The sequence below is a fragment of the Salvelinus alpinus genome, chromosome 27, assembly GCF_045679555.1.
Source record: "Salvelinus alpinus chromosome 27, SLU_Salpinus.1, whole genome shotgun sequence".
NCBI classification, from domain to species: Eukaryota; Metazoa; Chordata; class Actinopteri; order Salmoniformes; family Salmonidae; genus Salvelinus; species Salvelinus alpinus.
Window position 1 is genome coordinate 35,862,842 of NC_092112.1, and position 16,531 is coordinate 35,879,372.

Sequence of the window (16,531 nt, forward strand, 5' to 3'; positions counted from 1 at the left end):
GTTTCCCCTAAATTAAGTATGAAAGCCTATCCTACATTGCAGATTCTGTTGAATATGCTGATGGACAGGAAAGGCATCAAAATGACTTGAACACATTTCTATGGTGGCTCTCTCACCCTGTGCAGAGGAAACCCTCAGAGGTAGTAACCATGGCTGATGGTTAAGGGGAAAAACTGCATCTGGATTAAGCCTCCCCTCAGACTGTGTACACCCTGGGGTGCCACTGAGGAAGTTCCCTGTTTGTAGTCAGCATTTGCAAATGCAGCATTTTCTTACAGATTCAGATTTCCTTTCAAATTCTGGTGCATCATATTGCACTCTCCCAAAAATGGGGAGATATAGGTATGAACCCCTGCTGGCTAATCCAGATTTTGGTGTGAAAATTTGAAGTTGCATATTGTGAGTTTGGCAAAGGACTTGGCACACTGCAAAAATACAGACAAAATTAATACCTGCCCTCTGTTTTCATCAAGACCCAGTAAGTCACTAAACAAGTTTGTCCATGTGGAATTACCACAGGTTAACATGAATCAAGTTCCTCTGAGTGACTCCATAAGGGAACCATTTTAGGTTCTCTGAAGAACCCTTTGCAGAAGGTTGAACCTAGAACTTCTACGGAGGAGGGTTTTTCCTAAAACCGTTTATGAACGTAACACAATTTCGCTTAGGGCCCCCAAAAGGCTAGGGCTGGTTCTGACTGCATGTGTGGGTAAGCAGAGCCACCGCAGCCCCTCATGAGTTCAGATATCTTTTGTGGTCTGCCTGTTTAAAGGCAGCCTCAGACTCCTTTCTATTGTACTCTGCTCAATGATATCACAGAAAATACTAATTTGAAATGAATAAATATTAGCAAAGGTCAAATGTCAGTATGGTAAATGTACAATTATTAATTAAGGGAATGCCAGATAGATACAGAACAAATATTCCAATATAGGGGAAATTTAAAACATTCTCACACCTATCTTTTTAAACTTATCAGATCACTCCTGTTAAAGTTTAAACACTGAGGTAAACACTAATGCTCAGGCACTATTTAAAAGAAAGGAAATGACAATAAAAAGGAATATTCAAATAGGTTCTATGTACAAGCCTTATATAAAAAAACGACAAAGAACTTTGGTCTCCCAAAAAGGTTTCTTCAGATCAAAAGAGTTCTTGGTAGAACCCTATACCTCAGCAAATAAACTGTGTAGGGAAGTCCAAGGTAGCATAGAGCATAATTGCACTCAACATTCAATCTCTTGCATACACAACACATAACACACACATTATTAATGTAAAGTCATGTGGTGTGATGGTATGTGGTGCTGTTAGCCACCTGGAAAATGCAAACGCATCCTGAGGATGAGGGGAATATTCTGTTCTGTTCTTTGATGTTAGATCAAATATGAGCATCCAGTACATAAAAACATAGGGAAAAACAAACTGATGTGGTTTCCTAATTAAATCAGGAAACATACACTCACTGTGAACTAGGGGAATTGTTAAAGGCTCTCCGAGAATCATCATGGTGACTCGTGTTTCATTACTACCACAGACAATTACATATAACCCCACAGCACAACCTAGTGGACAAAATGCAAACATGCAGAGCTTGAATTACAAAACATTCCACACTGTGCAACTCCAAAACCTAAAAATATCCCACATGTGCTGCTTTACAAAAGACAGGATGAATTCCATGTTGAAAATGGTTACTCATAGTCCACACAACACATCAAGATTAAAAAGAATACAAAGAGAATAAAAAGCTTATTTCGCAAGGAAAATATATGCATCTTAAGGTATTCCAACTACAGCTTGGTATTTCTACTAAATGTTTCCCTGCTCAAGTAAAATAAGCAATACTGTGCTCACAGTGAAGCAATCACAGTGTTTTGGCTCTGTACTCCAGTAGTTTACATATGAGATCAGATGATGAATATGAGGAAAAAGTACAAAATGTCAGCTTTTATTTGAAGTTATTAAAATGGCTTTGAAGGTTTTAGGGAACCAAAACTTTTTGATGACAGGCTGACAGATGTCACTTGTTGGTAGGGTGTGTCCTGTTGCATTGATTGAGCATTCTTAGAAGAGGTGATAATGTTAACCTACTAAACTCAGCAAAAAAGAAACGTCATCTCACTGTCAACTGCATTTATTTTCAGCAAACTAAACATGTGTAAATATTTGTATGAACATAACAAGATTCAACAACTGAGACATAAACTGAACAAGTTCCACAGACATGTGACTAACAGAAAGGGATTAATGTGTCCCTGAACAAATGGGGGGAGGGGGGGTCAAAATCAAAAGTAACAGTCAGTATCTGGTGTGGCCACCAGCTGCATTAAGTACTGCAGTGCATCTCCTACTCATGGACTGCACCAAATTTGCCAGTTCTTGCTGTGAGATGTTACCCCACTCTTCCACCAAGGCACCTGCAAGTTCCCGGACATTTCTGGGGGGAATGGCCCTAGCCTTCACCCTCCGATCCCAGACGTGCTCAATGGGATTGAGATCCGGGCTCTTCGCTGGCCATGGCAGAACACTGGCATTCCTGTCTTGCAGGAAATCATGCACAGAACGAGCAGTATGGCTGGTGGCATTGTCATGCTGGAGTGTCATGTAAGGATGAGCCTGCAGGAAGGGTACTACATGAGGGAGGAGGATGTCTTCCCTGTAACGCACAGCGTTGAGATTGCCTGCAATGACAAGCTCAGTCCGATGATGCTGTGACACACCGCCCCAGACCATGACGGACCCTCCACCTCCAAATCGATCCCGCTCCAGAGTACAGGCCTCGGTGTAACACTCATTCCTTCGACGATAAACGCAAATCCGACCATCACCCCATGGTGAGACAAAACCGCGACTCGTCAGTGAAGGGTACTTTTGCCAGTCCTGTCTGGTCCAGCGATGGTGGGTTTGTGCCCATAGGCGACGTTGTTGCCGGTGATGTCTGGTGAGGACCTGTCTTACAACAGGCCTACAAGCCCTCAGTCCAGCCTCTCTCAGCCTATTGCGGACAGTCTGAGCACTGATGGAGGGATTGTGCGTTCCTGGTGTAACTCTTGCAGTTGTTGTTGCCATCCTGTACCTGTCCCGCAGTTGTGATGTTCGGATGTACCGATCCTGTGCAGGTGCTGTTACACGTGGTCTGCCACTGCGAAGACAATCAGCTGTCCGTCCTGTATCCCTGTAGCGTTGTCTTAGGCGTCTCACAGTACGGACATTTCAATTTATTACCCTGGCCACATCTACAGTCCTCATGCCTCCTTGCAGCATGCCTAAGGCACATTCACGCAGATGAGCAGGGATCCTGGGCATCTTTCTTTTGGTGTTTTTCTAAGTCAGTAGAAAGGCCTCTTTAGTGTCCTAAGTTTTCATAACTGTGTCCTTAATTGCCTACTGTCTGTAAGCTGTTAGTGTCTTAATGTTCATTAATTGTTTATGGTTCATTGAACAAGCATGGGAAACAGTGTTTAAACCCTTTACAATGAAGATCTGTGAAGTTATTTGGATTTTTACAAATTATCTTTGAAAGACAGGGTCCTGAAAAAGGGACGTTTCTTTTTTTTATGTGGGGACTAAAGGTGTCGTCAGCCAGGTCAACTGGGTGAGGATTCCAATGGGTTGGGAGCAATCAACCAATAACCAGAGCATTGTCTTTTTCTTCAAATTACGTTGCCTATGTTTAGTAAATGGCTTTAAGCTATATCACCGCCATCTAGTGGCTACAATGAAAAAATATCAGGACTCTAGCACTGCATGTGGTGGTAAACCACCAATATTAGCTTTACGTTTTTTTTCAAACACAAAAGAAAAAGAAAATTGACTACTTTGAAATGGAGATAGGATCAATAGAGTGGTGAGGAGGAGCTCCATGTTATATTAATAAAGTCAGATTTAATCAACAAATATGATAGTCAGTTAAAAAAATGGTAAGGGATACAAGACTTTGTACATATCTGGCTGTTTTGGCAAAATCACAACATATCCCATCGAGCCAAGCAGGGAGAGGCTGCCCGTTGTCACAGTTCCAGTCAGAAACATACAGGTCTACCCTATGCTAGAGGATCTCAAAACAGAACTTGGATCTGCGTTAAGTAGCAATGATATCCTTCGCCACTACCGTAATACTTCAGATATCTCTAACCAGTCATAATTATTCAACAAAACCATAAAACAATAAATCATTTTCAATTTATTTCCAGATCATTTCTTAGTTACATGAATGTATAACAAGCAAAGGAGTTTTGAAGTTGAAGGTCTTTATGACGTTTGGCAATGAGGACAAAAACAAAACTGAACAAAAATATAAACTCAACATTTTCAGCAATTACAAAGATTTTACTGAGTTACAGTTCATAGAAGGAAATCAGTCAATTGAAATGAATTCATTAAGCCCTAATCTATGAATTTCACATGACTGGGCACAAAAGGGCTTTATTCCAGACAGAAATACTCACTTGACCACGCGAACATGACCAAAGACATGACTGAAACAGTAACCAACTTTGTTCCGATTCATGTATACAGCGGATATCACTGGAGGCTGCTGAGGGGAGGACGGCTCACAATAATGGCTGGAATGGAGTGAATGGAATGGTATCAAATACCGGTACATGTTTAATACCATTCAATTCCCTCCATTACGGCCGTTATTATGAGCCGTCCTCCCCTCAGCAGCCTCCACTGGTGGATATGAATGTGATATTTGAGTCAATTCAATTCAAGGGGCTTTATTGGCATGGGAAACATATGTTAACATTGCCAAAGCAAGTGAAGTAGATAATATACAAAAGTGAAATAAACAATAAAAATTAACAGTAAACATTACACTCACAGAAGTTCCAAAAGAATAAAGACATTACAAATGTCATATTATGGATATATACAGTGTTGTAACGATGTGCAAATGGTTAAAGTACAAAAGGGAAAATAAATAAACATAAATATGAGTTGTATTTACAATGGTGTTTGTTCTTCACTGGTTGCCCTTTTCTTGTGGCAACAGGTCACAAATCTTGCTGCTGTGATGGCACACTGTGGTATTTCTACTGGGTGAAATGGGAGTTTATCAAAATCGGGTTTGTTTTGAAATTCTTTGTGAATCTTTGTAATCTGAAGGAAATATGTGTCTCTAATATGGTCATACATTTGGCACGAGGTTAGGAAGTGCAGCTCAGTTTCCACCTCATTTTGTGGGCAGTGTGCACATAGCCTGTCTTCTCTTGAGAGCCATGTCTGCCTACGGCGGCCTTTCTCAATAGCAAGGCTATGCTCACTGAGTCTGTACATAGTCAAAGCTTTCCTTAAGTTTGGGTCAGTCACAGTGGTCAGGTATTCTGCCACTGTGTACTCTCTGTTTAGGGCAAAATGGCATTCTAGTATGCTCTGTTCTTCTGTTAATTCTTTCCAATGTGTCAAGTAATTATATTTTTGTTTTCTCATGATTTGGTTGGATCTAATTGTGTTGCTGTCCTGGGGCTCTGTGGGGTCTGTTTGTGAACAAAGCCTCAGGACCAGCTTGCTTAGGGGACTCTTCTCCAGGTTCATCTCTCTGTAGGTGATGGCTTTGTTTTGGAAGGTTTGGGAATTGCTTCCTTTTAGGTGGTTGTAGAATTTAACGGCTCTTTTCTGGATTTTGATAATTAGCCGGTATGGGCCTAATTCTGCTCTGCATGCATTATTTGGTGTTTTATGTTGTACACAGAAGATATTTTTGCAGAATTCTGCATGCAGAGTCTCAATTTGGTGTTTGTCACATTTTGTGAATTCTTGGTTGGTGAGCGGTCCCCAGACCTTAAAACTATAAAGGGCATTGGGTTCTATAACTGATTCAAGTATTTTTTGCCAGATCATAATTGGTATGTTGAATTTTCTGTTCTTTCTGATGGCATAGAATGCCTTCTTGCCTTGTCTCTCAGATCGTTCACAGCTTTGTGGAAGTTACCTGTGGCGCTGATGTTTAGGCCGAGGTATGTATCGTTTTTTGTGTGCTCTATATGTTGACGCATATCCCACGGTAGTTATTGGGGTCAAATTTGTCTCCACTTTTGTAGTTCCAAATATTGTGTTAAGATGCCAGATCTAAGGATGATGTTAAGAGAGAGTTTTAGAGAGAGTTTTAGTATAGCCAATTGGAATTTGTTGTCTGTATATTTGATCATTTCATTGAGGATAGCATCAACACCACAGGCCTTCTGGGGTTGGAGGGTTTTTATTTGTCCTGTAGTTCATTCATGGTAATTGGAGAATCTAGTGGGTTCTGGTAGTCTTTAATAGTTGATTCTAAGATTTGTATTTGATCCTGTATATGTTTTTGCTGTTTGTTCTTTGTTATAGACCCAAAAAGATTGGAGAAGTGGTTTACCCATACATCTCCATTTTGGATAGATAATTCTTCGTGTTGTTTGTTTAGTGCTTTCCAATTTTCCCAGAAGTGGTTAGAGTCTATGGATTATTCAATTACATTGAGCTGATTTCTGACGTGCAGTTCCTTCTTTTTCCGTAGTGTATTTCTGTTTTGTTTTAGTGACTCACCATAGTGAAGGCATAGACTCAGGTTTTCTGGGTCTCTATATTTTTGGTTGAACAGGTTTCTTTATTAGGTTTTTGTATTCTTCATCAAACCAATTGTCATTGTTGTTCATTGTCTTTGGTTTTCTGTTAGAAATTTTTAGATTTGATAGGGAAGCTGAGAGGTCAAATATACTGTTAAGATTTTCTACTGCCAAGTTTACACCTTCACTATTACAGTGGAACCTTTTGTCCAGGAAGTTGTCTAAAAGGGATTGAATTTGTTGTTGCCTAATTGTGTTTTGGTAGGTTTCCATACTACATTCCTTCCATCTATAGCATTTCTTAATATTACTCAGTTCCTTTGGCTTTGATGCCTCATGATTGAGTTCTGTTACAAGTAGACTGTGATTTTACTGTGATCTGATAGTGGTGTCAGTGGGCTGACTGCGACCGCGCTGAGAGACTCTGGGTTGAGGTCAATGATAAAGTAGTCTACAGTCAATAGATGAGCTATAGGTGTACCTACCATAGGAGTCCCCTCGAAGCCTACCAATGACTATGTACATACCCAGCGTGCGACAGAGCTGCAGGAGTTGTGACCCATTTTGTTGGTTATGTTGTCATAGTTGTGCCTAGGGGGGCATATGGGGGAGGGAATGCTGTCACCTCCAGGCAGGTGTTTGTCCCCCTGTGTGCTGAGGGTGTCAGGTTTTTGTCCAGTTCTGGCATTTAGGTCGCCACAGACTAGTACATGTCCCTGGGCCTGGAAATGATTGATATTCCTGTCTTCATTAAAGCTGTCTTCATTAAAGTATGTGGATTCTAGTGGGGGGGGTATATGTATCACACAGGAAGACATTTTTCTCTGTTAAGATCATTTCCTTTTGAATTTCTAGTCAAATGTAAAATGTTCTTGTTTTGATGAATTTAATAGAGTGAGTTAGATCTGGTCTATACCAAATTAGTATACCCCGAGTCCCTTCCATGTTTCACACCTGGTAGTTTTGTGGATGGGACTACCAGCTCTCTGTAATCTAGAGGGCAACCAGTGGGTCCGTCTCCTCTGTACCATGTTTCTTGTAGGATGACAATGTCTGTATTTCCGATTTCTTTGATGAAGTCCAGGTTCCTGCTCTTTAGGCCAAAGGCAGATGACCTCAGGCCTTGGATATTCCAGGATGAGATAGATGAAGGCTTTGTGTTCCATAAGGTGTCCAATGTTGTTGGTTGTGTGGTTTGGCCTCAGGCAAGTAAGTGTGAGCAGAGCCTGCTGAGCATCTGGTACATTCCATTGGCTTGGGCTAGTGTAAGTGTGGGGGTTGGGCCTGTTTGCCCGCTCACGGCCTGGGCGTATGTGTGACTTCCATATTGAGGCCCTATTTGCGGGAGTGGGGGACATGGGGTGGGCAGGAGGGGCATAGGTCTGATCTGAGGGGGCCTAAATGGGGTGTGGGCATGGTTGACTTGGGGGGGTGTTGATTGGTTGGGTCCTCTATGTGTAGGTCCAGGGGAGGGTCCCGCAAGTCTGGGAGAGTGTCTCGCTGGTCTGGGCAGGGTGTCTAATGATCTGTTGCTCCTGTGTGAAGTGTTGGGGCTGCGTTTGAGAGCGATTTCTTTTAGGGTCCGGGCGAAAATGGGCACTGCTGCCTGGTATAGGTGGACCTGGTCGTAAAGTCCAGGGTGGAGTGGTGGGCCAGGAAAACATTTGGTTTTGAGGCACAGTCACGGGAAATACTTGGGTTTACCCGCTGTATGGTAGCAGGGTAGAAGTATTTTCGTAGTAGCAGGGTGGAGATAACCACTTGTGCGTTGGGGAAAGTAGAAGAAGCTTTTTCAATCACTCCCTTGAGTGCTGTGGCCACCCTTTCCTGCTGTGTTCTCAGGTTGTTTGTGCCTGTGTGTATTATTATGTGGCTAGGTGACCCTAGTTGGTCCTCAGACAGAAGGTCGCGCTGGGTGTTTGGACACCAGAGTTTAGACACTGTGTTTGGGAAAAAGTTTTTTTTCTTGTATATATTTCCCGTTTGAGTCCATGAGGAGTACAATCTGTGTCTTGTGTATGTCCTCAGTGGGTGTGGGGGATGTCAGGAGGGCTATCAGGGGGGGGTGCTCAGAGGGGGTGACATCCCCTGGGCTTGGGGTTCTTAATTTGTCCGTTCCGTTGTGATTTTGATACTATGGTCAGGAGTGGACTGTTCTGCCATGGTGTCTAGACTTTTGTCTGGAGCTGAGGTGGGCTGTTCTGCTGGCTTCTCTGTGGGGGTTGCCACCTCTCTAGTAGGTTTTTCCTCTGTCACACGCCATCCCCCTCACCCTCTCCTCCAGTCTGATCCTCTCCTCTAGTGCTCTGTTCTTCTCCTGCTCCTGCTCTTTCTCCTGTAGATGTTGTCTCACTACAGTCCAGAGTACAGATATGTCTCTCTCCACCTCCAGCTTTAGTTAAAGGGCATGTTGTTGTGCTGGACTGTTGTCTGGGTCTGTGCTGACTGGAGTGTAATCACCTGCTGTTCCAGCTCCACCTGCCTTACCTCCAGCTGGGGGAATTTATCCTTCATTTCAATGAGGGAGTAGTACTCTGTGCTGGGAGGTTGACTTTCCGCTTGGGGTTGCTCGCCTGTGGGGTTATATAATGAAGATGTCTGGTCTGACCTGCTCGGGGTGGGGGTATCTTTCTCAAGGGAGAGCTTCTCCTGCTGGGCTAATTCTTTGATTAGGCGAAAGTCCAGCTGAAACTGTTTGGGGTTGCCTGGACCAATAACAGAGGGGTAGTGTGTTAATATAGCACTGTGCCATGCCAGGGGATGGTCTGTGTGGAAGATTAAGTTGCTTATGTTCCCATTTTTATAACAGTCAGCAAAAAGTGTCTCTTTATTTTCCATAAGTAGCCTGTTTGATTCTCCTGCCATTGTTGGGCTAAGGGCTCTGACTCCTCTCACTTGACACGTCAGTGCTAATTGAAGTTGTATCTCCTTTTCCTAGCAAGCTTGTTAGTCCAACTCAGCATTCAGTCCTCATAATGTAAAATATATCATTGTAATGTATTTTTCTTCTTGGCTTTTGAATATAAAATATGGCTTCAGACTAAACATTACTCACTCACTTCCAGATTGGATGGTGTTTTCTGTTTGTTTACGAGAGCATTTGCTGTACAGTTTGGGCCTTCCAGGTAATTCCGTAATTCCGTTGATCTGAGCCTTGCTGTTGGAAAACCGAGTGTCCCGGCTTTCGTCTACAGTCTGTTGCTTTCGCCTTGCCACTCAAACGCGCCCAATGTCTTCTGTCAGATGGGCGGAAAATCTGTATTGCTCCAGCAGGTGGTGTTTTTTCGTTGTTTCGCCCACCAAGCAAGTTTTTGTGTCGAGGCAAATTAGTGTCAAATGTATGGCTTATTTGCTATGTGAGGTTTACTTGATTGAATAGAAGTTTCGTAAAGCATACATTTTTATGTGTGTGCTGATATAAATAGGACACTTGACATCCCATTAACTTTGAAAAAAAACAACGTTTATATCGTCGTTATCTCGAGATGGCTATGTGTAACGGTGTAAATAAATTGTTACATTTCTGCATAAAATGGATATTATGCCACCTCGTGGTGGATTAGTGTGTTTACATTGTCTAATACACTCAGTGATAAAGGTATGGGATTCTGGGTAATCCACAGCAGATTTATGGAGAATTGCTGTGTGTGAGTTGAAAATTGAATGGTCCCGGGATAGAAATGTATAAAGTTGACATTACATCATAAAATCCACCTTTTACATCGTACATGATCAATTTATGCTATTAGTAATTACTGTTGTTGGTTTGGTGTCAAATAAACCACTATATGTTATTTGCCAAATCTCAGTTTGCCATATGGGTTTTACGGCTAACTAAATTTCCCTCTGAAGTTGGTAGCTAACTCGAAAATACATCTTCTTAAGGAGTGCTATTTATATCCCGTCACTACTCATCATTCATCCATACTGTGTGTGTCCCACGATTGCAGGTAATTTATGACAAATGTATAAAGTATATGTTTTATAAATTCATGAGCACCAGCTAGCAGCATATTATCCTGGTTTTGTTAGTTTAGGAAAATATGCGGTACATTCTATGTGTAATATATTTCTTCGCCCCAAGAGTGTAACGTGAGTAATCTTTCAGGGTCATTTGATATATTTTGAATACTAAAATGGATGATAGTTTATTCTGATGTTGTGAATATGAGACACATGGAAACAAAATATGTGTATTATAGTAAATTAGGAATTATTAGAAATGGTTAAAGCCACTATACAATGACTTTGATAGACATTTCAATTGTTATTTTGTTAGTATATTATACAGCAGATTTATGGAGAATTGCTGTGGGAGTGCTATTTATATCCCGTCGACAACTCATCATCCATCCATACTATACTGTGTGTCCCACGATTGCATCTTTGGAAATAAATTAACTATCCATCCATTACTCCTTCCTGTGTTGACTCACTATGACCAGGAAAGTCACATATGCATATTCTTGGCATGAAGCTAGTAGCATAGTGTATCATTGAATACAGGCAAACAACCCTCATACAATATTTAAAAAAAGATTACAACAATGAGATGTATCCACCAATTCAAAGAAAGGATAGACGAGCCTCATTGTGGACAAAGACTTACATTGTTAGGGCGGAGATACATGTGTCTTGTCTGGTATCCATAATCTTTTCCTTCGCGCTATCTGATGTCTAGATATAGCTTTTGTCAAATTGACGTCAAAAGTATATATTTTTTCTGTGCAATTTAGCTAACCCTAGCCCCTTTCCGAACTTTAATCGTATTCGCTAAAACTGCAACGAAACCCTGTATCCATTTAGACAAAACCCTATCTGACATGAGACAAATGCGGGGTTGACCACTGAGGTATAGGATCAGGTAGACGGGAAAGGTTATACGGACACGCCTGGTGCCCTAAATGATGAAGTATGTCACGAAGCGAGTCGAGACGAACGGATTCGGCTCAGTCGTCCTACTGCCCTTCCCAGCTAGCGAGTGTATGCTTGTGTCAAGAAACTTCAGCGAGAATGTGAAACTTGTCCGCCAAAGTTGGGACTTGGGAGTATTCAGAATAATTGGTTGCATTATTATTATTTATTTTTGTACAAAAATGTAGACGTTAATGCCGTAATTGTACATTTTCGGTAAATCAATACAATAAATGTGCTTTAGCTGTCACGCTAGCTTGATATTGGCTACACTATATAGCTAGCTACTTGCTTCCCAGCGGCAAGCGGGAGCGAAGGACATTTAAAGAATTGAGTGTGTGCGCGTTCACGCGAAGGGTGGGGGGGTTCTGTCGGGGGGAGACTTTCGGCACAACACCGGCTTGCAGCGCAAACTCTTCCCATTGAGCAGTAGACTGTATGCTGACAGTCTACATACAGATGGTTACTACCAATATTACAAGTTATTTGTCGTGTAGGCTGCTATCCTACTCGAAATAAAATCAAGTGGGATGGAACAAAGTGCCCACGTTAGCTATAGCCATCGATATGTGCTAGCCTACATCTCACTGAGGTATAATAATAATGGCTAACGCTAGCTAATTGGCATGTCACGGTGACATCCAGATGGTGCCCAATACTACAAGTTATTTCAATTTGGGCACCATGCCACAGACAAGGGGGTTAGTTATAAATATCTTTGAAAAGGCGTTTCCTTATAGGCTCTCGCTGTGTGGACTCTTGGTGTTTTCATGACAACTGGGAATTCAGATTAAAACGAGGTCAAATCATGACGTCAGTGATCTTCATGTCATTAAATTTACGATTTGATATTTGGTCGTTCAAAAGATCAGAAAACACTACCAATGTAGTTTCTATGTGCTGAAACCGGCTCTATAGCTCAGTGGCAGAGCACTGGTCTTGTAAACCAGGGGTCGCGAGTTCGATCCTCGCTGGAGCCTAAAATTAAAAAAGGTCTGCCACACACGGTCGCTGAGAACTTGCGGAAGATAACCAACTACATGTGATGTATTTTGCACTCACTTTGGGTGTCATTTTAGACACGTGTGGACTGAATTGCAAGTGTAAGAATGATACTTAGATTTGTATGATGCTCACATTGTTTAAACTCAGCCAAGTGTGAAATGTCTTCTCTGTTCAGCTATGATGTTACTATAGGCCAGTCAAAAGTTTATAAACAATGTATCCATTGTTTGAATTGAGTCAATATGCAAGTGTATGGATGAGTATAGCTATCATAATTTTCACATAGTAGTGAAGAGGATTTAGTCAACATTTTAGTTGACTAAAAGTAAGCGAGTGCTTTATTATGGTGCAATAATAACATGTGTATAGCCCTATGTATGTTATGACATGTATATAAGACGGTAATAACAGGTCACAGAGATAGAAATGATGATGTGATCATGATGGAGTTTTGAGTCTCTTGTGAGAGGAGTTCCGAGGAGTTCCAAGGAGTCACAAAACTGCACTACTGATCAAAAAAAGGCTTTTTAAAAGCTTTGTTCCAACTTCCAGCTTAATCAATTGAGAGAAGAGAGTATGACTCATGTGAATATACTGGGTGCTCAAATATAACCTAGGCTTAACTGATGTGTCATAGATACGTGACATGCACTTGTTGCATTGTAAAAATCTGCTCATGCATTTCCCTCTAATAGAGTGTTAAGTGAGGTGAATTATAATGTTCCATGTCTCTGAACTTCTCATTGAGTTAGACCTCCATATCCTCTCATCCACAGTTGGGCGTGTGTGTGTGTGGGTGTGTGTGTGGGTGTGCGCGCGCGTGTGTGTGTGTGTGTGTGTGTGTGTGTGTGTGTGTGTGTGTGTGTGTGCGTGTGTGTGCGTGTGCGCACGCGCGCAGAGGTGTGTGTGGGTGTCTTCTCTCTGCCCAATGAAGTGGCAGGGAATTCCTTCTTTGGCTCAAAATAGGAGCATTGTTATGCTAGCCAGGCGTAGAATGGTGTATGTAGAGCTAACTAATCCCACACTTCACTGCCTAAAAACACCTATCCCTCTCGGTTGCAGAGCAGAGCGGGCATCCCTTAGAAATACAATTACACCCTGATGATGGGGTAATTGTGGGAGTCATTTGTGGGAGTCAACAGATATCAAAGTGAGTTCAAAAGTGAATTCAAAATAGCAATTCACTGTGGAGGAGGAAGCAGTGATGCACATGAACATTGTCAATGTGAAGGTTGAATAGTTCTGTATGTTGCTCTGACTATGTTTATATCTCCTTGTTGAATGCATTGTGAAGTGCTGTCTCAATGTGTGGTTGGGGGGAGAAGAGAGGCAAGGGCACAGACAGTGGATGACTATGGATCTGTTGGCTAAACATGAAGTTTCATGGTCATGATTTATTTCGACAGGATATCAGGGGAGTTCTTGCTGTTTGTGATTCTTCAAGGGAATAAAGTTGATCACTTCTAATGTCTTCGTGCATCAGATTAAGAAAGTCATTGTTCCACAAGAGAGGCTCTCTGTTTCATAATAAAACCTGTAGCCTACCTACGACAAGTCATGATTGGTAATGGAAATACAATTATCATCCTTGCTTAGGATGAACTCTATTTTAATTTGTCAGCCACCCACCAGACAGAACCGTAAATTCAGGTGAAAAAGAAGAGCAGTGTTTTCAGTTCAGATCACTATTAATAAAGGAGAGGAGAGGAGGAATCCTCTCTAGACTATTGAGATGCACTCGGGAGAGGGGTGCAGCAGTCTAAGGCACTGCATCTCAGTGCTAGAGGCATCACTACAGACCTTGGTTTGATTCCAGGCTGTATCACAACCGGCCGTGATTGGGAGTCCCATAGGGCGGCGCAAACCCTAACCAACGTCGTCCAGGTTAGGGTTTGGCCGGAGTCGGCTGTCATTGTAAGTAAGAATTTGTTCTTAACTGACTTGCCGAGTTAAATAAAAGTTAAATAAAAAAAAATCTAAAATAATAAAAAAGATGCAGCCCATGGCTCAGTGCTGTATTGACGTATGTCCAACAGAGGACGCCTCACTAGACAATTGAGATGCAGCCCATGGCTCAGTGATGTATTGCGGTATGTCCAACAGAGGACGCCTATCTAAAACTATTGAGATGCAGCCCCTCATGAGTCAGTGATGTATTGAGGTATGTCCAACAGAGGACGTCTCACTAGACTATTGAGATGCAGCCCATGAGTCAGTGATGTATTGAGGTATGTCCAACAGCAGGGGTCACTCTATGTTAGGTTTTGAAGATCCTTCCTTCCTAGTGTCATGCTGAGGGCCTTTGCACTGCCTCACTTACATAGGTTAGTTAAGGCAGTGATTCTCAACAGTACCCTGGGGGGTACTTGGCCTATCCACAGGGGGTACTTGAGAAGACTCATTAGACCATAGGCCTACTGGTAAAATGCACATGAGGGGGTACTTCAGGGGTACTTCAAACAGAGCTAAATGTACTTGGTGGTACAGTAACCAAAAAAGGTTGAGAACCACCGAGTTAGGGAATAGGATGAAGTTGCTCCCAGATCTAAGATCAATTTCTCAATCACACAATTTCAATCAATCAGTAACCTTGTCCCCAGGCTCAATTGAGTGAGCTGGCTGGTGGATGAGATTAACCAATGAGTTATTACCATATTTATTCATGTTTTATCAATATTTTACAACCTCCCATAGATTGTAGATTTCCCCTCTCTGAAGAACTGTTTGTGTGGTGACGTATCAATGATACGTTATCGGCCATACCTGCCATACAGACTACAGGGTAGGTAAAATGAAATCCAAAATCAACTCAGGCAGTATGTAGGTTATACTTCACCTTGAACTACTAAATCTCATTCTCCTCTATGCCAACTTCATACCTGTACATATTGTTCCCAATAACTTCAGTAGTACTCCGCTTTCTTTATTCACAGAGGGAAAAAAGGAGCAATCATATTTTTGAACTGGTCCTTGGCTCAGTGTAAGGCTGTAAGCACCGGAGGCTGTTCAATGTTGTTATTGTTATGGCTGGCTCACTGCCGTCGCAGTAGTATCACTAGGCTGGCTTCTCTTCTCTAGGCAAGGCTGAGACTCATCATGTTGCAGGGTATTGTCTTGGCTCGTCTTGTGGTTACATTAACAGCAGACAGAGAGAGGCGGGGAGAGAGAGGAAGAGATACAGAGAGAAAGAGAGAGACAGAGCAGATAACACTAAAGAGAGAGACACAGAGAGAGAAAATGTATTATCCCCCTGGAAAACAGCATCAGAACAAACGTTTCTGGAGTCTGATTCCACAGAGGAATTTGTTGGTCCTTTTTTGGGGGACTTTTTTAAGGAGGATATTGCTGTCCCGTATTGGGATCATCGTGCTGAAAATTGCTCAAACAATGTATTGGAATCACTCCACTGTAGGAAGTAATGCCACTATATAGGTATGTCAATGTCAACCACAATTGCTTTACCAACTTCTCCAGAACTCATAGAATACATGGAATAGAATACAACTTTATTATCCATTGGTTAGGAAGGACACACGTTGAGAGACACAGGATCAGCAGCAGTGCAGTGCCCCTGGATGGAGAGCAATTGTGGGGGGTTAAGTGCCTTGCCCAAGAGCACAATGGCAGGAGATGGTACATTGGATCAGAGACCATGTGCAATCATCTACCAACTCTGTCTGTTGGAAATGTGACCACAAGAGAGACCTCACACATACTCAACTACATCATTCTAACAACATGCAGGGTAAAAGGGATGTGAACCATTTTTATTTAAAAAACAACCCCTGATTCCTGTCTTTCTGTGTACCTTTGATTGACTGTGTGCGTTGCTATGTTTGTTTGTTAAATGCATGTAAATCATAAAACACCGCCTCAGAGGCACACAGATGTTTACAGGTCTCCTGGGGTTACAGATTAGCTGGAGTAGATCACTTCTGTATGACAGTCTCCAATGGCGTCAGTTCTAGTAATTGATCCGTATTTGTGTCTAAGTGTGTGTGCATGTGTGGCCTGTGTACTACTCTCATATGCGGGCCACAGTGTGTGTTGGGAATATAGGGAGT

At 42.1% G+C, this 16,531-nt stretch overlaps 1 non-coding gene across 1 annotated transcript; it reads left to right on the top strand.

Moving 5' to 3' along the window:
* The first annotated feature begins 12,370 nt into the window (after nt 1-12,370).
* On the top strand, nt 12,371-12,442 carry trnat-ugu (transfer RNA threonine (anticodon UGU)). The gene has a single exon. It is a non-coding gene; the product is annotated as a tRNA-Thr (tRNA).
* Nucleotides 12,443-16,531: the final 4,089 nt, after the last annotated feature.